The following is a 25,222-nucleotide window of genomic DNA, read 5'->3' as shown; positions in this document are numbered from 1 at the left end:
TTCTAATCTAAAAATATTCTTAGATATTTTTCTTATGCTTTTATATTTACTCTTGTGTATTTTTAAGTTTTCTTATTAACTTGTGAAAAGATTGAGTCAACGATGTATAGCGTGTAACTCGTATACAATTAACAACGAGTAGCGAAACGAAACCGTTATTAGTATAAATCTTGCATCAAGCCTTAGAGGTGTTAAAGAGCGAAAACGTGATCGAGTTATCGGCAGCTTCTTTCTTCATCCACTTTAACTAGCGATCGGATCTATCGCGACAGCCTCGAACGACTAAAGTCTCTTGGAAAAGCCGTTAAAAACTTTTCGATCGATTAAATTTCACGACACCCGCGCCATCGATTCATCGTTTCGCGTCGACACGACGAACGAGATACTTAAATTGGCTTTGACACGACGTACGGCGATTAGGATCGCCACGTTGTATTAATGGACCTCCCGTTACTTTGCACGTTGACGTCCGCTTCCGGGCCATCTGACAGTTTTTTCCGAAGGAAAAAATATAACCCGAGAGTGAACTCGCGTCGCTACTATATCAATGTGAAGAAATGTGAATCATATTTTTGTATTCCGTGCAGCGTTTTCGAACAGACTATATATATGGACGCGATGAAAATATATTGTCAAACGTAAATTTGTGATGGTAGATAAATTAACCTGCCTGCAAAAATATGGAGCGGTCGATAAATTGTAGTGAGCTTGTCAACGTCTGTCAAGTTAAAAGGCGCGGCAGATTTATACATATACTAAATTATAAGAAATGAAATGTGTAGCTGCTGATAGACTGTGTCTAAAATACAGTCTTATGCATTTATAAGCAGAAACAGAGGAACATCTTTTTTTATAATTTTTACAAAAGATCGCAATTGGATGAAATTATGTCCATTGATTGAATCATATCACAAGTCCTTTCCGCGAAGAAAGATATATTTGTAATAATAACGTTAAAAAGACAAGTGAATAAGGAAGGAAAGGGGGGGAGAAAAGGAGGAATCATTAATAACTGTCGATAACACAAAATTTCCGGTTCGCTCGCGCGCCAATTACGAGGACAAAAGTAATTCCCGCTTGCGACGGGTTCTTAATAAAAACGACTCGATGAAAAAGAACCTACCGTTAGTATCAGTCCATAACATTATACTGTCGGCGATCGCGATAATCTCGAGTTCGAGATTTTTTCTCGTTACCGCCTCATTAGCGTCGATAACTCCCTGTCGCGAATTTAATCGCAGATTAAGAGGTTTGCACTGTAAATGACGATAAAAGGAGAAGGATATTCGGAAAATAAAGATTACTTCGCGAATATCCTTTAATGAAGCCTCTAAATGCATTTAGCTGTCTTTTATTTTCACATTTGGATTATTTAATTTATTTTACGTCAATTTTTTTTACACAAAAGTCTTCTCCAGTATTTATTCCGAATATTCTGAATCCGACTAAAATTCTTTTAACAGATAATGCGTTTATAAGTAATTAAAAAATAATATACAAATTAATTAATATACTAAACGAGAATTTTAATATTAAAAGATCAGAAGCATAATTTTCTCGAAAATGTAGAATTTCTTGAATATGAAAGATCAGCTCTTGAGAATTCGCGAGAAAGTACTAATAAATTGCTGTACATGATTTCAGAATTGCATTGAATGTTAAGACGAAGTGAAATTCAAGCAACCGTATTTATTACACGATAAATACATGCAAGCTTTGATGTTGGAAGGCACAAGTTCTCGCACGCATGCATGCGTGTTCGAACACCCGCAGTTACGCTGACAGCTTGAGCGATGTTTAACAAACAGCATAGCTGATGTCTTGGGGTTCCTAAAACAATCTTACCGATGTCGGAGTTCATTCCCGTCTTTCGTATACGATGCGGTTAACTTGCATTGCTCGTATTGCATCGTACGCAGCATAAATTATACACTCGAATTATTGTGGTGAAAATTTCGAGCGTTTATGACGTAATAGCGATGTAATAATCTGTGACAGTAGTGTATTGATTTCTCTACTAATATTTATTATTATTCGATTCGTGTATAATGAAACAAATGAATGAATGAATTTATTGCATTATTGCATTTATTGCATTGATTAATTTTTGTTGTTGCAACACAAAAACAAACAATTGCGTGCACATATTTTTTTTTAATTTTAATTTATTTCTAATCACGAATTTTGTAAGATCCTGTATCAAGTTAAAGTTTCGAATTCTTATTTAGAACGTCGAGATCAGATCGCGATGGACTGAAATTACGGACGATGTGAATGAACTTGATTAATTGCTGAGTCACGAATTAGTCTGTGAATGTCGGGACAGCGGGATGTAGAATCGAAGAGCAAGAGCAGCTGAGTCAAAGTGAGAATTGTAACAAAGGCGAATCGAGGACCCAACAGAAACTTTCGATCCACTTCACTCGACTTGTTGAGTGGCAGTAAAAAATTGCTTTGCTTAAAGAGGACCCCTATTTTTGTGGCAGATTCGATCGAGTTTTTCAATTGCAATTCTCGACTCACAATCAGTGGGATATAAAATTCGACAATTTTTGTTCGCACTTTTGCATATGTATTAGGCACGACAAAAACGAATTTTTTTTTTTACATAAAATACAGGAGGAAAAAGTGGAGCCAGAAGAAGAGCTTAAGACCAGTTCATATAAACGTCATTCATATAAATACAATTAAGCAATCTAAATTAAAATTTTATTTTAGCATTATTTTTTAAAAATAAATAAATATAATTTGATGTGAAGTATGTGCAAGAGTCACAAATGTTAATGGGGTATTGATAGAATGTATCGATGCGAATCTTTATAACTTTGATTAATTTACCAGCACTTTAGCTATTTATTTCGATGATATAAACTTGTGCCATTTTCATACTTTCAGAGAAAGACAGAGAGAGAGAGAAAAGAGACCTTACGTATATTGAAGCAGCAAGGAAAGGACGCTGATGATGCATTTAAATGTCCCAGTTGCACGTTCATCTAGTTACTGGCGCATTGGTAAGTGTACTAAATACATTAATTACATTAGTATATCTTAGGCGGAGAGAGAGAGAGAAAGAGCAGTTTCAAAGACGCGACCCAATTTGCATCGCTTGCAACAGTCGGAAGGACCGAAGGCGCGCTTCTGGCCAATAGTTTAGCTGGAAGCGCGTTTCGATCGAATCGATCGTGCGATCGGTTCGATGCGTGCTCGCTCTTGCACGACTCGTGCGCCAAATTAATTATGCACGGCTAGTATGAGTTTACCCGAGCGGTTTACATGGCAGTAACGATGACTCGCGTGAGCGCGAATATGCTACGCGCCAACGTTAAAGGGCATAGTGTGTACCCAAGCGATTTGCAGCGGTCATTAGTTCGATAGTGGATGAGTTCGTTACAAAGATACGAATTTGTTTTCTCCCCGGAGGGAGCGAACGGTGCGTCCAGACGATCGAGTTAATCGCGACGCTTTGTACGATTCTATATCGGATATTTAGCGCAAACGAGGATAAATCATGAATAATGATCTTAAGAGAGAGAGAGAGAGAGAGAGAGAGAGAGAGAGAGAGGAAGAGTCTCTCTCTTTCTTTAATCCAAATTATCTCTAATTCAAATTAGAACAGTAAACATCGAAATAACTTCATTATCTGAATCTATCGTAAAACTGATGCGAGATCTCTGTTTTTCGCAGTATTTAAATATCAAATTTTCATAATATATTAATGTAATGATATTCAGTTCGTTTTTTTAGGAATATGAAAAATTCAACTCTTAGTAAGAAGCGTATGAATGGCATAAGATTGTAGACGTTCCATCGTAACTTTTTAAGTTTGCTGGCGTCCGACTAGCCCGGCAAACTTATATTGATATTTGCATTCCATTTTTATTCTCCGTTCAATTTCCTCTCCTTAAAGTCTCCCCGTTGAGTATTACTTTGCAGTCTTATCACACCGCTCCCCATTTCGAAAAAGGAAGATGGGGAAGAGTCATATCTCGTCAGAAATCGCTTTGAATCGCGCGATGAGTAGTTCATTATCATATATATATCATAAAATGTGTATATAAAATCGCAACAGATATCCTTCGATTTCGTTCGAGAAGACACAATGAAAGCTTACTCCGGTAACGTTTTTAAATTCAAGATTAAAACGCGGCGAGCTCCCCTCCCTCAGGGGTTCGAAGAACACGGAGGGAAACGGATTCTATCTTCTCGCCGGGCGATATTATCGCCCGGAACTATTTTTTATCCCCCTCTCCCGTCTTACCTCGGTAGATGGGGAAACGGAGAAATCGCTCCCGCCTCGCGTTGATTAGTTCTGTTGCGATATCTCTCGGCCGCCCCGCACCTTCCGGTCCCCTGAGAAAACGAAGGCGAGAACGAGGAGGGTCTCTATCGCGCGTGGCGTTTCTCTCTCTTTCTCTTTTCTGTTTTCTTTCTTGTTTCTCTTTCTCTCCCTCTCTCTCTTCGATCACCGCTCTTTGCTCTGACCAAAGAGGATTAGATGGAGCAAAAGTTATACGTGGAACAACAATGTAAAACATTGTAATAGGTTTATTTTGTTAGGGATAAAACGTGGTAGGATAACGTTATGTCGGTAAAAATTGCCTCATGTAGTGTTTTAAGGAAATACTCGCAAGAAACGATGTTGAACCTTTAAATTAAGGCTTACACTTTCTTAGATGGCAAGCGATTCTAGAGGATCTTCGCTCCCTTCTATTCTCTTTCCTCGTGATTCTGACTTATTTTCCGTAAATAAGTCAGCGGGTTACATTGACCGAATGTTCGGTTACAGGCCGTTTCCAAAAGCATCACGTGCCGGCGATAAAGCGAGCGAGATACTCGCGTTAGCGGCGATCTACTAACGGCTTTACGGAGTGCCGGATGAGAAATTTTCGTGCGCGTCGACGTGATTTACTCTTCGAATACCGCGAACGCCGAGGTCCTTGACGCGAAAAACCGCCCTTGTAACGCATATAGCGGCTGCGGTGTTTTAACGGCACGCGCGTAATAATGCTTTCGTTTGTTTGGCTTAACGTTAAGCTTAAACCCTTCCTTCAACGACCTCTTTTATGTCTCGCGCGAATGCATCTTGGAGAACCGGATTAAACTTATACTTTGCCGTTAATCTCATTAAGTGTAAATTGTTTGAATTTATTAAAAGGAGATACGTTAATTAATCAGAGGCGGACATATTTCGAATGTAGATTATTAAAAATATATCTAAATACAATAGTTTTTTAATGCAAATACATGGGAAAAAATATCTATTTATATTAGCATGATATGAGCAAAAAATTATTAATGTAATAATGTAAAATTATATTAATATAATAATTTAAAATTATATTAATATAATAATTTAAAATTATTAATATAATAATTTTTTAGAAATTCTTATATATACGAAATGACATAAAATTATCGAACTTGCACTGATTATTATTTTTTATAATTTATATATCTTATATTATTTGAAATTTATTTTAGTTATATAGGAAATATTAATAAACCGAAAAAATTCGTGCAGTTTTGATGAAAGAGGTGTAACGAATGGATCTAAGAGACACAAATTATAAGAGAAAAATAAATAGAAAAAATCTAAATATTTCGCTGCCGATATAATGAAATAATTATTTGAAAACTTAAAAAATCAACATAAAACGAGAAAAACATAATTAAAACATTTATTTCTGATTTGTAAAATCAAATGTAAAATTAAAAATCTTTGAAATAATATTTTGAGACAAGAATAAATTATTTTTTTATATTAATTATTTAGAATTTAATAAGAACATTAACTTTATATATTTCTATACTATTTTATTCATCTTTGATTATATTTAAATAAAACAAAAACAATACAGCTTGAAAAAAATATGTTTCTCTTGATAATAATTCTAAGAACGCCAGAATTTTTAAAGAATATTCAAGAAAAAGAATATACAAGTGTAATTATAGCAAAGAAAAAGTCTAAAATGTAGCAATGTATTATGTAATATTATCATTTTACAGTAACTCTTTCATTATTTCGTAGCTTCGTTTCTGATTTGAACGAACCTGTAACGTATCTTGTGAGAAAGTGGCGCGTTCAGGTGATAGATAACAGGATGGTCTCGCCTTTGCTCTCACTCTCGCCAACCCCTGTCCACCGCCGATAAATTATTCGACGCGTTGTTTTCCGCCAAAGATTGCTTGCTCTTTCCGCCGGTGGTCATCGTCCCAACAGAAATAGAAATAAGAGAAAAAGAAAGAGAGAGAAAAATAATAAGATGGCAAACGCGCGTAAAAACTTAGGGAATAGCTACAAAAGTGGATAATTTAATATAATTTTTATGGGAGTTTTAGCAAGATAATGGAAACATTGATTAAAATTTTAAATAATGAAAGAAAGTAGTCCTTTAATTCACAATTGTAAGATTTTTATTGAATGAATATAAGAGAGAATGAAAAAAATATCTCTTCTTATAAAATATAAATATGTTATTTATATTAAAAAAATATTCTCTTACAATATAATATAATATTCTTATATTATAAATTATAATTTATAATATTATATTATATATTATAATTTTATACAAAATAGTAGATGTAGATTTTTCTGTAGTTATGCTTTATTTGTCCAAAGTTTGCATTTAGACAAATTAAAAATAAAAATTCAATTACACGATCATTTTTCATATTAAATATTAAATTGTATATGATAATTAAGTTTGTATTACTACGTTCTTAAAGTGAAGGGAACTTAAAATTAGTTGCAGGATAAGATTTTGTTGTATTTTGCATTCTCTAAAGTTTAGTCTTGAAAAAGAAAGAGTCTTTAATTTACAGTTCTATGCAACTTTGTAATTATAATTCGGTTAAAATTCTCGCAGAGAGAGAAAGTTAACTTCAAGTTTATCAAAGAACGCATTCTTTAAGTTTTCTACAAACGTTACAAAACACCTCGTATTATCTCAAATCTTTTGAAAATTGCTGCTTACTTCGGTAGTTCGACTTTCAAATCGAGTTATATTTTAGACGCTTCAAAAAGACGCTAACAATAAATTAATCCATTTTTCTTCAGAAATTTATTAGTACCGAATCTGTGAGAAAAAATACCGAAAGGGATGGTTGTAACATCATTGTACCCTATAATGGAAATCGGTTTAAGAAAAGGGAGAAGGGGGAGGGACGAAAGAGAAGCGTAACTGCACAGAATCGCGAGTGGCTGACTAAATTTATGTACGAAGAAGGGTGCGCTTTCGAGATTCGCGAAGGGTGGAATTTCGATCTCTTCTGACTGATGCCAGTCGATGAAAAAACCGACCCACCCCTTATTTAGTAGCCAGATGCGCATACATCGATCCAATCACGGGCGTTTATTCAAACTGTTTACCCGACGACGCGATCAAGCGATAGAAAAAAAAGTTAACGGCGACAAAAAAATAAAGAAATATCTTATTTATAATCTTAAGAAGTGTGCATAAGCTTTTCTTTATTATCAAATATTATTAACTTTTTACACTCGTAACTTTCTATAATATATTATATAGTTAATGTTATAAGAAATAATCACAGAATATTGTGCTCTTTATTTTTATATAAGTGTTATATTATCAATCTTTTTTATATATGTGACTTATAAAATAAAATAATTTATAAAATAAATTTTATAAGATAAAATAATTTTATAAAATGAAGAATAATATAAAAATTATTAGGACTAATCAAAATATTTGACATAATACATGATACATTACGTATAATGTATTCAGCTTTATAATTGTTGCAGTTTATTTTTAAATATATACTAATTTTTATTCGATGAAGGTACGATAAAAGTACTAAAGGCCAAGTGGAGTAAAATGTAGTTATCGCAAAACACAGGGAAATCCCGCATACTTTTTGGACTGGATTTGCTATTTCTATAGGGTTAATCTCGTTTCATGTCAAGTATGTGTCATGGGGCGTCTCTGAAGGACTCGTTGTCTCGACCCTCGCGGCGAGACAGCGTCATCGCGGCTCGCAGTCGGATTCGATTGTGCGAAAGTAATTTCGGTGAGTGGCAAGTCGGCGCTTGTAAGCGAGAACGTAGCGGTTGGCAGAATAGGAATACGCGGCACCCTCCCGGGGGTAGCCGCCGACTTTATTTTATTCCGGAAATCGAAGAAGAAGTTGTTCAGGAATCTCCTATTTATTACGATCGACACACCCGCGGGAGCCAATTACCCTGTTTCTGATGCAGGAGCCTGATTCCGTTTATGTGAAAACTAGATTACCTAACCGAAGCTAGGGAATTTCGAACTGGCTCATCTATGTGTTTCTGGAAATGAACTAGGATATCGTCTTTTCCTTCACAATATCTTGAATCCGAATAAATATAAATACTTTTCGATATTTTCCTTCAGATAAGAACAACTGCAGTTTCATTGAGGAGACTATCTCTATTTTCTCATAATATCATATTATATTTAACGTAACGCATATTTCGATGAATGTCCATTCCTCCAGGTGGCGATATCTGAGGAGGTAAAGCATCCAGCTGAATACAATGGATACCCTTGCGTATGCGAGCTCACGTCAGTCCGCGAAACAAATGACGAGGATAACGATTAGCGCGACAACGCAACACTTCGATTTTGCGTATCGTGCCACGCGTGTTTGCATTATGATAACGACGATGCGTTCATGCGAGACGGTCGATAACTCGTTCGACTACCGAGAAACAAGCGGCAGTTGTTGCGATCGAGACACCTATGACAGTCGACACCTTGTGCATGCGTATGCATGGCACGATAACACACAATCGGTCTTAGAAAATCAACGTTTGCTCGGAGCATCCGTGACAGTTCGCGATCGGCGAAACGTAAACGCGTGTTCTCTCGAGAAGCAATGATAAAAGATGACATCATTGGCAGTCGCGGACAGATGATTGAAAGCGAGCGCGTTCAATGAAGTCTTTATCGAGATGCATTGAAAGTAAATTTTTTAATATCAATTCAAAGAGATTCTACGTAAATTCTATAAATCGATACACTTCACGATTGGGATATTCTTCATTTTTTCCAATTTTATGAAATGTCTCCGAATTTTTCAAAATTTTCGTATATAACTTCAGAAGTATTTTCAGATAGAAAGTAGACATTTCTTTTGATTTTCATAGTTTGCATAAAATACTTACGTGTATATTTTATGTTTTTGTGAATTTGCAAAGTTTTCATATTTATCATCTCTAAATTAACTTTAATATTCTACGAAAATTCTATAGATATCGATAGACTTCACGATTGGGATATTCTTCATTTTCTTTAATTTTATGAAATGTCTCCGAATTTTTCAAAAATTTTCATCTATTCGTACATAATTTCAGAAATATTTTCAGATAGACACACCCTGATTTTTATACCTTGCGTCAAACACATACGTGTATATTTTATGTTGCTGTGTCTTTGCAAAATTTTCATATCTGCCATCTCTAAATTAATTTTAATATCTGTTCTAAAATTCATATCTCGTTCCGGAATCTCTGCATATTCTCTCTTCCTTTCATCGTATTCGCTTTCGCTAAACGCTCTCGTAACGCGCACGCGAGGTATTCGACATAAATTGTGATACACGAACCGGGGAGCGTTAACGACTGATTAATAACAACGACAATCGCGGCTCGAATAATAACCGCTTGGTAATTCCGCGAATGCCTCTGCATCGACGCGGCGTGCCACGCCGATCGTATTGAATTGCAATGCGACTGCTGTATAAACCGCTCCGTATCTTTTATTCGCAATGTCGATTATGCAAAACATCCGCAGGAAGCGATGACGTACCTTCTGCGAAGGGAAAAAGATCAGCGTGTCACGTGCGAATATAAAAGCGCGTCTACGCGCGCCGTATCTTGAATCCGATTGAAAATTGCAAAATGTTTTGTCGTGGGAAAAAAAATTAATTTTAAGCTTCCTTGGTCAGAGAGAAAAAACGGGATCTTCGAGATAACCCCGTATGCACTTTAAACGATTTATCTCGCATGAAATCGTTCGAAGCGAGGGAAAACGAACGCGAGAAAGCTTCATTTTTCATTTGCAATCGTCGATGTGACATAAACCGTGTAAACTCATCTCAGCCGTGTGATAGTTCGCTTGTTTACCGGCGAATAAAGCCGCGAGCGAGTAAAGTCGCGACGCGTTACAAGCCGATGTATGTAACGGCGTGCGCGTTTTTCACGCGCGGATACGCAACGTTTCCGCCTCTCATACATAGAGATACGAGTGATTTACATATATATCAGTTTCATTTCGTTCGAGAGCGCGCGAGCGTTCGTAGCCCTTTTACAGCACGCGCGGCTTCCACGTGGGCGTGGAGAAAGGGGGGTGAGAAATGGGGTATGCGTATACACCATCATGGAACGTAACACCGTGGAATCCCCCATAGGACGCGACAGATGCCGGCTCTCTCGCGCGCACAATGTCTGTAACGAAGACAGAATGCGTTATTATTATTCCTTTAATTCGATTTTATCTGCGCGAGGAGATATATGGTTGCTTACGTACAGCTCTAGAGAGCTACAAATAATACGATGGACTGACTTTTTCAACCCTTGAGAAAGGGTAAATTTACAAAAACGAAAAACGAAAAACGTATCGCAATTTCGAAAAATAGGTTCATAAATGTGAGAAGGAAAATATTTGTTATTTTTATATAAAACGCTTCAAGTTATGATTTTCTTGAAGAAAAGAATCATTACGTGTATCTATTAATTATTATATCATGACATTATTTTTATTTAACTGCGTTGCGTGAAATAATCGCAGCTTATTCAAATTCATTGATGTAACATTGATATCACGTGTAATTTCCAAGTCGCGCGGAAAAGATAAAGTATCGAGACAAGACATCCCGGACGCCTCCGCGTTTAACTCTCGAGCCGTGGAATCGCTCGTTGGACGGAAAAAGCGTAAAATAAATAATGTTCTATGGAGAATCCAGCAGAGTTACGAAAGTTTTGTTCATTGTGTGCCGTTGTAGCAAGTATCCACACGTAGCCTGTTCGAGAGTGTCGCACAGAAATCCGGTTTCCGCCTTTATTCCTGCTTAATGGTTACATACCGAGTCGCAACAGCGGACGTCTATGAATAAAGAAAAATTCAATGGTTCCAAAAGTGGAGGATAAACTTGCTTTTTAAAGGAAGTTGAGAACGATTCTTTATGAGAAATGATACAAAAGAAACTGTGGCTATGGCCTACAAATGATAAAATCAGACGCGTGCCGAGAAATTATTTCCATATAGGATAGCTATATATATATATATATATACAAATTTTTAAATAAATTGTTAGATAATATTTTTATGTGTTTAATTTGCCGCTGCTGAAAATCAAAATTCAATTTTCTATATACGATATAAAAATAACATAAGTTTATAATTAGTATATATATTGAGCAAATCGGTTTTATTTTAAATTTGTAATATTTTTTTGCCCTTATATTTTTATGGAAATATCATAAAAATTTAAAATAAAAAACTGATGTACGCTCAATTTGTATTATATTTTTATATGGTATACAAAATTGAATTATTTGATATTTCCCCAGCAGTAGCAATAATAATTATTCTAGAGTTTAAAAATTGCTACGTAAAACTTTTGGTATTGGAAAAAATGTATTTATTGTAAAATAATCGTCCAACGAATATAAATTGAAATAAAATATTTGAGAGTGATGTTAATATATGATAACAAATTTAGAAAATTGAGCGAGTGAGATTAACAATGATTGATGCATCGATCATTTGTCAAAATTTGCTAATAAATTGATTGTCAAACTTATTTGAATGTAGACATAAAAACGCACACATAGAAATAGAGCTCGGTTGAATTTTCTATGAATACTTCTCATATTTTCAAAATTCCGAAAATCTGCAAATCTTCCTGATTGGCTTGTGATTCATTCCATTGAAATAACGTTGATGAAATAAATCTGAAAAACCTTAAAATCCTATTAACGAATACAATGAAAACGGTGACGGTAACTCGCAACGAGTTTTGCCGGTCAACGAGCAGATCCTACGACAGAGCGTGATTGATTCCTTAACAATCTCGTCGCAGGATTTCGGCCCCGCCCCATCGCACGAGAGGTGGCTCGATAATGCAAATTTCACAAACGCGAGTGGTAGTCGTGGTAATTATGTATAGGGTTGTTGGAAGCGAGAGACAGAAAGAGAGGCAAAAAGAAGAGAGCGACAAAGGTTCGGTAGAGAAAGAGATGGAGAGAGAAAGTGGAAAGCAACACCGCGACACAGGGTACAAGCACCAGGGGTGTCACTCGCAGCTGTTTCAACCCCACGTAACGCGAACGAACCGCCACACCCCGCGAAACGAATCAAGGAGCAACAACAGTCACTCGGTCATTAAGGGGCGTAGATCGTTGTTTGATTACGGAGGCTGAGCCTAACTCTCTTCCTCTTCTTTTTTTTCCCCCTATAGGGACGGACGATTATTTTTCTCGAGGCTAATATTTTTTGTCATATCAATCGTATAACACTCTTGTATACTAGTGATGTTTACTCTCGTAAAAGTGTTTCACGATATATCGTATGTGACAATTTGAATAAAAATTATCCATCCACTTTGCGCCGCGACACGTTTCTCTCATAATTTCAAAGATTCAAGAGGGTATCCCAACTATTTTCTTAGAAAATGTTGCGAGTGAAATGAAAAAAAGAATAATCTACAAAATTCTGATAAATATTCTTCCCTCGAAATCCGATGAAATTATATTTTTTATATAGATCCGTCCCTGACTTTCCATGTAGACGCGTCCCTTGATCTCTGTCTTACTGAGATTGTTCGTCCCGAGGAGAGGTCGAGGTTGGTATCGTAGCCTTGGATATCCTCGGTAGTCCCCTCGAGTAACCGCGTTACGCAAACAAAACGGGAGTCGAGTGAGACGAGCAGACACGCACTCGAGCCGCAACACGAGGAAATCTCCGTCGAAGCTGTCCAAAGCGACTCGGGCGGGAGTTTGGCTCGAATGTGAGCTGGTTAAAAGGGTGAAACCGAGAGGAGTTCGTGTAATAATCCCAGAATCTGGCCAACATGTTTATACACACAACTCTGAGATTATATCTACGAGTAAATCACGTGTGGCTTTATGGCGGCTTTTACATAAAAGGGGTTTTAATCCAAACTTTGGGGTGAAGATATTTTGTGCGAATATAAAAGAAGAATACAATAATAAAATTCTTCTAAAAGGATTTAATTAAGAATTTTATTTTTCCGATATGAAACTACATTTAATTAAAAATATAATGATTTGATTATATTTCAATTCAATACATTTTAATATAAAATATACAAATTAATTATTAGGTATATGAATAAATTAAAATTAGTCATATTTACAGTTAAATTATACAGTTTAATTATAAAAATATATATCTCAGTCTTACACATATATACACACAAAATGCCATATGCGAAAATTACGATCAAGCCAGAAAGAGATGTTTGTTACTGGCGATATATCAGTGAAGCGGAAGCGCGAGTTAACGAGCGCGAGCAATTATTTGTATTATCTCGTAATGCGCATTATTATAAACGTAATAGTCGTCTCATTTGTATATCGGGCTAATTAAACACGCGCGCGCGCGCTTGTCTGCTCACCTTTATATGTGCAGCTCACTATAACGAGCGATAAATATGTAATAATCGTTAGTCGCGTCGGGCGCGCGTTGCGTTGCGTTTTCCCAAAAATCTCAGTTATTTTGGCGGCGACCCAGGTCGCGACGCGTCGGTCGATAACCCCGTTCGCATAATTACCGCGAAATGAGAGCCGATTTGTTTGCCGTTTGCCTTTGTTCGAGGAAAGCCGCGGAGAGGGTACGAGCGGTGGTATAAGTGCGGAATTCTGTCCGATGCCAAGTCGCGCGAGCGCCGCTGGTGTTGCGCGATAAATCGTCGAGCGAGCAATATTAATAGCCGGAATCAAGCCGATACATAAATTCGGTGGTTGAGGCGATATATACTGAAATAAGGTATCTCTCTGCGCGCCGCGGATGATTCATTATCTCCCTATTCTGTGTGATCTAAATTCTTCAGATCATATTCGTACACGCGTGTGAAAAGTGTATCATGTAAAAATTTATTTCAAACGAGATGATTAAGTGAAGAGCGCTTTAGATATAATTTATTATGCGGAATAAAATTCTACAATTTTTTTTAAACAATATGATTTTAAATACTGATAATAATAATAATAATAATATTCGATTTTTTAAACAATATTTTCTAATTCATGTAATAATAAAATTTTATAAAATTCTCTGAGTTATATTCTTTTGTCATTTTTTATATAAATTGTAAATTATGTAAAATAAGCTTGAAAAATCGTTTTCGCAACTTATAATTACATAATATAATATAATAACTAATAATATAATTAATAATAATAAAATAACTAATAAAATAACTAATAATATAACTGAGAATAACTAAAATTTTAGAGTTTTAACTTTTTACATGAATACTTATATAACTGTGAGAATAAGCGCTCGATGTTCATTCACGATAAATATTCAAATATGTCGGATATGTTGGGCATGAGAAACTTCGTATCTAAATATTCGAATAATATAACCATTCGAGCGAACGAGAACCGCGAATGCATTCGCCAGTGCATTCGTTCCACCGTCCTCTCGATCGCAGTTGGAACGTCTCCAGAGAGCACGATTCTCCAGGACGAATCTCGGCTCGCGAATGTAATTCGCTCCGTGTATTTCTGCGAGCGTGGGACGACCGGGGATAATAAATTAAATCGACTTGTCACCGGTCGCCGACACTAAATAATACTTAGTGTACTCGCGCTGGATTAACGCGCGGTCTTTAACCGCGAGGCCGACCCTCGTCACTCGCGGTTTCCGCGTCGCATCGCGCGACCGACCTCCTATTTCACGGACGCACGGAACTCGTTGGGGAACGATTTACGGGAGCGGGCGTGAACCAACCGCCACGAGAAGACGCGGAGGCTGTGTCGAAGGAACACGCGGCGACAGGAAAAATAAGCTATGATGATTAATGCGGATTAAAGCCGGATTAAGGACGCGTTGACGTCCGTATGTGTGTGTCATCGAATTTATATAAATTAATCCAGGCAAGAGAAAATAAATCTGTCGCCTCTTTGTCGTAGACTCCATCGTGATAGGAGTTTGCGCTCGGGCTTTCTCCTAATTACCATTCGTTTGTGAATTAAAGCCGATTCGTTCGCCGGTGATTGAATTGCATTATCGAGTACTCCAGTTTTATTCGTTTGAAATTATTACGTAGAATTGCATTTGTCTGCTTGAAGCATCAAAAAAATATATCAAATATGTATATAATTTTAATATACATAGTATATATAAAATAGGAAAAATTTAGAAAAAATACTAGAAGAAAATTAATAATTTAAATTTAAATTTAAGTAAGTGTATAAATCTCTTTCTAAGTGATTAGAGAAGGAACTTCTTGTTTCTGGCACTAAGCTTTTCAATTTCTAGATGAGACGCTAAATGCCAGGCGGAGAGTCCCACGCGAAGTTAGTCCGACGACATCCGTCGGTGCCACAGAAAATTCGATTGTCGCGTAAAAAAGCTTGTAAACAGGACCGTTTGGGGAGACTTATTATTTCCTGCCTGTCGTTCCCGGACACTCCGATTACGACAGCGCTCGTTTCGAGACACGGGACGACGACGGGCATTTATTTTCGACGCCGGCGAGGACGACGGGCGCCCCGAGTATCGATTATGGGAGGCGTTAATGAGGCATCGTCACGTCAATATTCTCACGCTTATCCGTCTACCGATAAACGAAAACACGGAGTGTCGTTCGCAGTTACAACTCGGACATGTTCCCGTCTTTTAACGGCGATGTTCGTTTTGTTGGTCTCGCCGTAATTCGTTCGTTAGTGTACATACACGAGACCAAAAGCCGCACGAAAAACATTTGCTCGATAAATTGAAAATTCCACGCTTCCATTTGCCTGGAGTTTTACGTAAACCCGAAGTTATCGTCCAACTTGGGGAATCTTATTATTTAAGTTTGTTTTGCAAGAATTTATAACGAGACCGTTCTAAGTGTTTCTTCAGAAGGACTGTTGCCTTTACTACTAAACAATGTAATAATTGGCTATTTATCTTTATCATTATTGCGCATCATTATTAAATTGGAAAGTGTATAAACAGCGATGTGTGCGTGTTTTGGGTCCGCTATCGTTGATTGGCTTGGAAGACACTCGATGAGTAAAGTAAATCGAACGTAATAAGATTGTCTTGTTACGTAATAAGAACTTCTCGCTAAATTGAACCTAGAGGAAGAGAGCTATTAGAAAAATACGATATCAAAGTCAATTAATTTTAACAATCGATGATGATTAATTAATTTTAAAAAATGAGATAAAGATTCTCTTAACGATTAATTTGCAGTACGGTTGAATTTTATTATAACGACATAATGAAATTTTTACTGCGTATCCAGCAAATTCCTGGTAATTTTATGTAACGATATTAAAATATCAGGAAATTTGATAAAGTTTGTTCCAGTCAGAGATCTTTACATATTTAAAAATACATACTTTTTATGCATATATAATTTTTTGCACATTAAATTTTTACCAACAAGCATTTACGCATCAAAATTATTAATATTTAATTATAGATTATTGTGAAATTATGGTAAAATTGATGACGCGAGAAAAATTCACACGTTAATGCAACTTTACGTAATCACCGGAACTATTCTCTCGTTTCGATCGTCTTCGTATTTTAAACTCGAATCGAAAATAAAGCGATTCATCGTCGTAATCGTTCTTTTGTTGCCTCGAACGAGAGAGGCCGTTGATCTCCGGGCATTCGTAGGTGCAAAAGAGTCTTTAATCACAGAGGATTCCTACCGTTTTGTATCAGTCAACGTTACGGGACTCTCTAACGACGCGGTCGTCATTATGCAATACGATCAGAGGCCGGAGCGAAGTGCGAGCGACGTAGATCGACCGACTCCAGAAGTTGGAACATAACTCAGAACTTTATCGCTGATCCCGCTCGTTAAGGGGAAGCGCTTTTTAGGACACCGCGCCGCTCGATAACTTTTCTTCCGTCTCTCATTCAGGGAACGCGCTGTCGCAGAAAAAAAATATATATACTACAGTAAAATCTGAATATCATGAGGTAGCCGAGACACGCTAATGTTGTAATTGTAAATTTAATACATAAATTATAATTAATTAATTCTCAGATTAGAGCCTAGGATTAAATCGATATTAGTAAATACATGGATTCAATCTATACATGTTTTATGTTTCCAGTGACAAATGGATCTCGTGTAAGTCAGAATTTTATTTATTAATCCATGCAAAGAGAAAAGGCGAATCTTCGATACATTTTCCCAATTTGAATCAAAGTGTCGAGCCAAAGCTAATTCATTCCTAAAGCAAATGTAATTCGTAAAAAAAAGAAAAATTCGATCCTGCGATCTTTCGATGTCATAATTCAATATGATCCCAGCGCGCGTGAACACACACTGAGAAAAATCGTTTGATTGTACCAACAAGACGTATATGATTGAAGGCATTTTGGTTAAATCAAACAAGAATTTCTAGTTATCATGATAAGACTCGATTTTTTATAACTAGAACGTTTAATAGATTTTATCATAAGGATTTGGTTAGTATTTTCTGGTTGGATCTATAAAATTTCTTGTTACATTAATTTCTTTGCTTGCCACTAGGCGGCGAGCCACTCTTAACTTAACTCGTAATCAATATTGGCCATGAAATGTATATAAAGAACTAGTATTAACATTAAATCCAAAGTATATTTTTTTTCTCTTACGAGCAGTAGTGTCAGAAAGAGGACGCTAGCTCTCTGATTGTGTGTGTTTGAGCTGCATCCCCTTCTTGCATCACTGTTTATCAGTTTAATTTCTAACAAACTGAATTTAAAATAATTTATTCAATCTGGATTATAATCTGGATTGAATTTATCCAATAATCTTGTTGGAATTCAGAATATTAAACAGACTTTTGAGATTAGATGGAAAAAATTTTAGACGACTTGGTGCTAGTGAGTTTAGTATTATTAACCAGAAAATTTGGTAAATTTAACAGGAAGAAATTAATCATATTCATCTGGTAATTCCTACAAGAATTCTGGTTCGTCCACTTTCCAACAGACATACTGGTTGAATCTACCAGAATTCTAATTAATGCAACTAGATTTTTTTCTCAGTGCAGGAATGCCTTTTGAGAGGAATGCATAAACGCGCGAATGTATACACGCACTCTACGCAAATTACATATATGGATGCTCGCGCGCGCACAACGAGACTTTGGGGCTCCCAAGTAATTCCCGTTCCCTTAATGGAGATAAGCCGGAACATACGACGCGGTTTTCTCAGGTGTCGTAATGAGCGAGGACCTTAATATCGCGGTCGACCTGCTTCCTGTCCCCTCTCCCCGTTCTCCCAAAACTCCACTTCCTCCTCCTCCATCCCCTTCGTTCAAGCGGACGCAGGTGCGGCGAAATTGCCTTGTCGTAGAATCCGAATCTCCCTGCTGCAAACGGTCCCCCCTAATCCCTCCGCCCTGTAAGCACGGCTTTACGAACCGCGCGAAAGCCGAGTACCTTGCAGGTACTACACGCGCTTCCGTGTCCCTCGGGGACAGTCGAACGCCTTGCTACGAGCTGCCGGGTTATCGTCGTTGAAATAATTAATCGCGGCTGCGTGCGAGATCGATAAAGAGCGCCTCTTTCGTCCTCAAAACCCGGAATCAGAAAGCCATCATGAGCGTCACCGCGTTTGTTAAGGTCGTTAATCAAAGTAAGATTCGCGTGCACGTCACGTTTACTATTAGGAGGGAGAGAAGGGAGATATTTATCTTAGGTATTTAACCACGCGGATCTTGAGCGAGAATTAAATGAGCTCGACTATCGCGATTCGCTGCAGCTTATAAGATTATCATTTCAATGTATATGATAACGAAGAAAGGGGATTTACTTCTCGTAGCAAGCGAGCTTTAAGCGACATTTTCCTGTACAACTGCTGGCGCCGACGCGTATGTACTCGACTCCTCTGTATATCCACGAAATTAATTTAGATCGTTATTTGAGTCAATAGAGTGCACAGCTCGAGCCGCGCCTCGTTATGTGCGTTGCAACATTAATTACTCTCCGTCTTGCCTTACCGTGCATCTCCCAAGAGTCTCAATCACCTATCTCGTGTATTGCGCGCGAAACATATATATATATATATATATATATATATATATATACGCGAGCGCGAATTTGAATCACCCAGGGAAGCTTTCGCGCCGCTGAAAGTACCTCGAAGCGGAAGTCGTCGACGGAAGGAGACGAAAAGTTGGTACGCGCGGAAATTTCTACGTCGAACTCGCGAATGCGATGAGCTACTTTGGCAGAAATTTGCGAAAGCGAGCGTTGTTCTGTTCTTCTATCGAAATGGATCGAGAACTTACCGTGCAAACCTGGAGGGAAGCTCCGTTCGTCACGTGCACCCTGCCGGCATTCTCCGTCCCTCCTGCCGCTCGCGACGTTGTCCTTTTCTCGCTGGTGGGGTCTCGACGACTTTCGAAGGCTTAAACCGCGAAGGAGAGTCGCATCTTTTAGCTCCGAATCGCTTTCGGAGCCGGCAGTGATGAAAATTGGCAAAAAGATCGTCCGTCGATAATCACTGTCGCGTCGAACGAAACGATCTTGAAGAAAATACTCGTCCGGCGAGCCTGTCTAGTTTATGAAGTGCTCTCGAACAACCCGATTTAACACGATGATCGGCGCAGGTCGGGAAATTAATCTCACGGTAGTCTTCTGTGAACATTCTTTAACGAGTTTCGCTTCCTTGCAGCTTTCTTTTCGTGCAGTTCGTGTATATTGAAGTATAAAAGGCGATCTCAAAGGAGGGTGATTGACCTCTTTATTAAAAGTGGTCACGTCGAAAAGAGCGATTTCGCTGAAGAGAGAAAGACAACGATATGTTATCGACCTCGAAAGATCGTTAATTGTCCCTCGTTAGCACGTTATCTCGATTCTCCAGCTCTTCGCTGAGCGAAAACGCTCTCGTTCTCTCAAATTACTATTCTTCTCTTCGATTCGGTTACGAATTTTCAGCCTCGCAACGCTCGCGATCATCTACGATCGATTTTATTGTCTCGATCGTGACGTGCTTCGTAGAGATCGATAAGGCGCTAACGCGCTAATTGGCAGACAGAGGCCACCGCATTCTAACTATCGAGTTAATTATATTTAATTGGCGGGCCATTAATTGTATCCTTAATTACGGCTCCGAGATATCTCGTGCCCGGCTCTCGTAACAATCGAGACGACAATGCACGATAGAACGGACCACCTCGTCGACGTAAACGAAGAATGTGTTTCGCGTACACGAAAGGGGACCGCCACATCAGCGAAGAATAGCGAACTACAACGAAGCAAGTCCGGGGCTTAATAAACGATCTCCGAGCAACGCTCAACGTCTCTTGCTTGATTTAATCCTGCAGGTGTTTCTTCGAGATCGAAGAGAGCAGGATCTAGCCCGTGATTTTCTCGGATGAAAAGAACTCGTTTGTCTCGAGGACAATCCCTTACGAGGCTCCTTACGCGTCTCGATGCTCTTTCCCGAGAGGATCGTTCGCTTCTCGCGCGCGGGGAAGAGGATCGTCGTCCTTTTTTTAACCGGATCGTCCTTTTTTCCGTGCTTTGTCTCTACGCAAAGCTTCGTTATTACGACGATCGATCGGTCACTCCCTTTCCTCCAGACTCGTGTCTTGAAGGGCCCGCGAAAATTATGTGCTATTCGAGAACTGCTTCGTGCGAAATTACCAAGCCAAAACTGATTACGGTGAGTATGAAAAGTGTCAGTCGCGTTATTGAACCTGCACACTGTCATGTGCGAATTACAATAGATGAGGCACTCTTTGTGACGAGATAGGTAGATTCTGTATCGAAGGATGTGAAACAGAACGATATAGGTACCTCTCGAAGCAGATCGCGCGAGGAATCTTAAAGCTTTAAACTACTCTTCGTGCTACTCGCCATTCCGTTGCTGCGGAAAAATGCCGAGCTTCTTGCGGAAAACGTCGTACGGTCTTGGCAATGTCTATTTTGTTGATTTAGGGAATTCTTCGCGATGTCTCTGTCTCTGTAGAAAACATGGAGCGCTTAGATGATAAACCCTCTTCGCGATATGTAACGTGAAGGGAGAGCATCAAAGTATTATTATATTACACTCACTGTGTGTTTCTACGCAGACTCGTCTGATCCTTAAGCGCGATCTAAGCCAAATCGTGAAACTTTACATGCGCGTAACACCCTTGGCATCACGGTTGAGTCCCGTTGCACGGAAGATGCAAACGCGCTCCATTCGTCACCATCGACAGGCAACTTTAATCAACTTTAATGAACTCCAGCCCCAGGGAAGTCTCGGCGGATCGATTTTGAGCTCTCGTTACGTCTCTCGCCATTGCTCGTAGAATTTCCGCGAATCACGGGTGTAGTTTCGAGGAGTGGCGAGATCTCCCAAAAAGAAGGAAGATTATCTCCGGCGATCGCGAAACTCGCTAGACTCGGGATTGTTCCTCTCGGCGAACAGTATCGTCGTTAATGCTTATTCAACCCTTACACGGACATCGGACTCGCGGCCCGAATGGCCGTCCGCTCGCGCGAGCACTCGACAGAGGACTCCGAGAGGAGAACCCGGCGCGGAGGAGGCACCCTCGCCGAGGTAGAGGAGAGGTCACCCCGCAACGAAGCGGGCTCTCGGCGCGACTGAGAGGCTCGGGATCGCGGCAACGAGAGCCACCCCCGCCGCTACGAGGAGGTGGCGGAGATCCGCGGCGAGGGGGAGGAATGGTGGTGGCGTGTAGGTGCGCGAAAGAGGAAGAGGACGAGAGGGCGAGAGCGAGGACGAAGAGGGAGCGCCGTGCGCGCAGCCGCGAGTGCGAAAGCTGGACCGACAGTATTAATTGTGTCCTCTCTCTCTTTCTCTCTCTCTCTCTCTCTTTCTCATTTCATCTTCCTTTCTTTTTTCTCTCCTCATCACGCGTGAGAGATCGCGACGATCGTAACAAGGAGTTTTCTATCGTATCGGGTTCTCCTCGGTTTGCAAAGAGGGTTGCTCGCACCCTCTGCACAACGCGCTTTCCGTCAAACCAAACGCCCCATTCGCCTCCACAGCGGACCCCTTCTATTCCGACTACTCTCTCTCCCCTTTCCCCTTCCTTGACCGCTGCGCCTACCCTGAAATAATGGACGGATAATCTGTTCTGGCGCGGTCCCGCCGGGACTAAAAGGTTCCTACGAATTCGTCGAGAACGTTTTCCACGTTCCCTATCTGCCCCTCGACCTTTCGATCTCGGTTGCTTTCTCAACTTTTCCAACCCCCTCTCTCCTCTTTCTCTCTCTCTCGTAGATCGCTCGCTCAACATTCCCTTTCTCGATTGTTGCCCTTCGCTTTCCCCAAATTCGTGAGATCGAACGCGGATCTCAAAGTTGCTCTACGTAAACGGACAGCAAGGATCAAGAAGTGAGTTATTCGGAAAGATCAACATTGTTCTACAAAATGTGTCGTGGCTTTCATCCGCGCGTGGCAATCTTGCAATCTGGCGGTTCAAATCGATTTAATCCTGTAGTAAGCTTCTTTGTTGCTCTATAAATGTGAAAAATTTATTCCTATGTTTATTCCTGACGACGAAAAATGGATAATCACTACATATAAAAATATTGCAAGTTATTAGATTCAATCTAAAAAATAAAAGAAATCACAATTTTTTTATATAAAATTTTTAATTTTTTAATTACGACGGTTTGAAAGTTATTTTTTTCCTGACAAATCACTTGTTTCTCTACAATTTTGCTTTTCACAAAACAACACAATAAATTTATAGACAATACCTCTTTGACAAGAAATCAGCAGAAAAAGCGCGATTTCTCTCAAAATTTAAAAATATATTACATTAAAAGTCACATTAAAAAAAGGCATTATAATTACGACAAAAGTAAGCAAAAAATAGATCTTTTAATAATTGCTTCAATGTAAATCAGATAATTAATTGAATGAGAAACAATTGAAAGGCAAAAAGATGAAATGTTTTTTTTCGCTATTTTTCAGTTCTATTATAATCTTAAAAAATATTACTAAATACAATAATATTTAAGAAGAATAAATTTATATAGAGTTTTCTGTTCAGAAAATAATAAAAACGAAATAAACACGACATTAAATTTGATAATTTGTGTACCTTTATATCATTTGCGTACTTTTATTATATTATTCTAATGTATCAGAAAATAATTTCTGCAAATATCTGCATATAAAAAACCAAATCTATTTAAAATCTACAGATGTCTCTTATTTTTAGTCAGTTTCGTGTCGATAAAGCCGCAAAGTTACGATATATTTATAAGTCTCTCGGAAGCGAACTTAAAATAATATCTCCCTTGGATACTTTTCCGATCGACTCAATATTCGACCCAATTTTCGTCGTCAATTTTCCGCGGATATACATACCTCGAGTGTACACGAGTTAAAATCCTCCTCGGCTGGATAAATACGGGGCGGTTAGGGCGCGCCCTTAACGCCGCGTTTGCATAGAAAGCACGTTTTACGGGAACGGCTGGTGTTCTGAGGCTCTATTGGCGGTTTTGGTGGCTCGCAATTAGAAGTGTAACAGCCACACGCGTCGTAAACATAAAACTCTTGTGACACACTACACCTACGTCTCTGACTTTTATGTCCGACAGTCGTAACGGACGACACGTGTGAAACTTGAAGGAGGACGAGCGAGATGAGCGAGCGGTCCCACGCCATGAATAAGGAAAATGTACTCGCTTACGAAATCCGTTCTGTAATTTACATCGATGTGTATCACGCGAGAGGAGAAAAGAAAGGAGAGAGAGAGAGCATCGAATAAATTAGTAATATTATTCGAGAAAGAATTTAATGCAATTATAGTGAAAGTTCTGTATAGTATGCGCGGAGATTTTTTTCTTACATCTTATGCATTATGTATAAACGAAAGTATGAAAGAAATAATTTGAAAAAATAAATAGTTATTAACCTTAATCGATAAACTTTGCTCTCACCTTCTCGCGAAACTTGACAGTTAAGGACGCGAACCGAAGACAAATAACGTTTGCAGTAGACTAAAGAAAAGCACTATACCTTCTGGGAGATGCGGGAGGACAGCAAAATTCGCGGTAACTTCCATAAATGAGAGGATCGCCGAACGACGAAACAGGCGAAAGTCGCTCGAGGGTATACACCCTATTTCGTCAGCGGAAGTCCTCGGGATCCTGTCTCAGGAGAGGAGAGAGAGTGAGAGAGGAAGAGAGAAGATGGGTGGGGGAAGGGATCGTCGTAAGAGGAAGAACTTACGCCCTCGATAGGACTTCTCAATCCGAGAAGACCCTCTCGAGACCCCCGCGGTAAAGACTCGTCAACTCGATCGGGACTTTAAAACAATTTTGATATCTCATCTCTGGCGCGCGTCTCCTCGCGCGACTTTCTGAAAGCGGCTCCCAAGATACTTTTCAATCTCCTACGGCAAACTGCATCATGGTCTGATTGCCGATTCAAGCGCGCACGTGAACAACTAAATGCGGAGTCGCGACGAATTTAATTCGACGATTTTTATATAAGACAAACGGCGTTTTATAGCATCTTAATTATTTAGACTTTTATATAAAAAAACCAACAGGCTATTTTTCTATTTTACTATTTTTTTTTAAATTATATATAAAATTATACAAGAAATAAAATTTTAATCAACTTATATCTTTATATTACGAAAGAAAAATTGTTCTTGTGTCATATATAATTTATTTACATTTTTAATAAAATTTAAATTTGTGTCTCTCACTCTCTTTAATCTTAATTATCTTGACTTTATATAATATATCGCTACACGTTACTAGTCTTGATATAAAAACATATTTCTTTTACACTAATCTAATTTATTTTATCGAAATATTGTAACATCTAATTTATTTTATCGAGTTTTCGCTAATTTTTTCTCAGCTGTTTACGCATCCGAGAATTGCATTCCGCACGTTAATACGTTCGCTTTATGTTTGATATTAATTACATTTCGTTTGCAGGCAATAATACTGCGCAATGATTCGATGCCAATGTAATCCACGTTTATATTAATTGCGTTGCTTATTAATATCAAGCCATTGGGAGGGAATCCGATTATATTCTCCGTCCTGAA

The 25,222-nt window shown here is 38.5% G+C and overlaps 1 protein-coding gene and 1 long non-coding RNA gene across 7 annotated transcripts in view; one reads left to right on the top strand and one right to left on the bottom strand.

The window, feature by feature from the left end:
- Pxb (putative Hedgehog signaling attenuator pxb) overlaps positions 1-21,741 on the bottom strand; it is a 377,459-nt gene extending 355,718 nt beyond the window's left edge. The window contains exon 1 of the mRNA XM_083089605.1: positions 19,475-21,741. The gene's annotated coding sequence lies outside the window, so the exon portion shown is untranslated. The remainder of the gene's footprint in view (positions 1-19,474) is intronic.
- Positions 1-25,222, top strand: part of LOC145965985 (uncharacterized) — a 232,990-nt gene that overhangs the window by 26,609 nt on the left and 181,159 nt on the right. For all 6 annotated transcript variants that reach the window (XR_014436935.1, XR_014436936.1, XR_014436934.1 and 3 more), the window contains exon 3: positions 2,896-3,011. This is a non-coding gene — a long non-coding RNA (uncharacterized LOC145965985). The remainder of the gene's footprint in view (positions 1-2,895; positions 3,012-25,222) is intronic.

Source organism: Camponotus vicinus, unplaced genomic scaffold (assembly GCF_025532165.1).
Source record: "Camponotus vicinus isolate PSW18456_S1 unplaced genomic scaffold, iyCamVici1.0 SCAF_2, whole genome shotgun sequence".
In the NCBI taxonomy this organism is placed as follows: domain Eukaryota; kingdom Metazoa; phylum Arthropoda; class Insecta; order Hymenoptera; family Formicidae; genus Camponotus; species Camponotus vicinus.
Note: the sequence above shows the minus strand (reverse complement) of the source record. Positions and strands in the feature narration are given on the sequence as shown.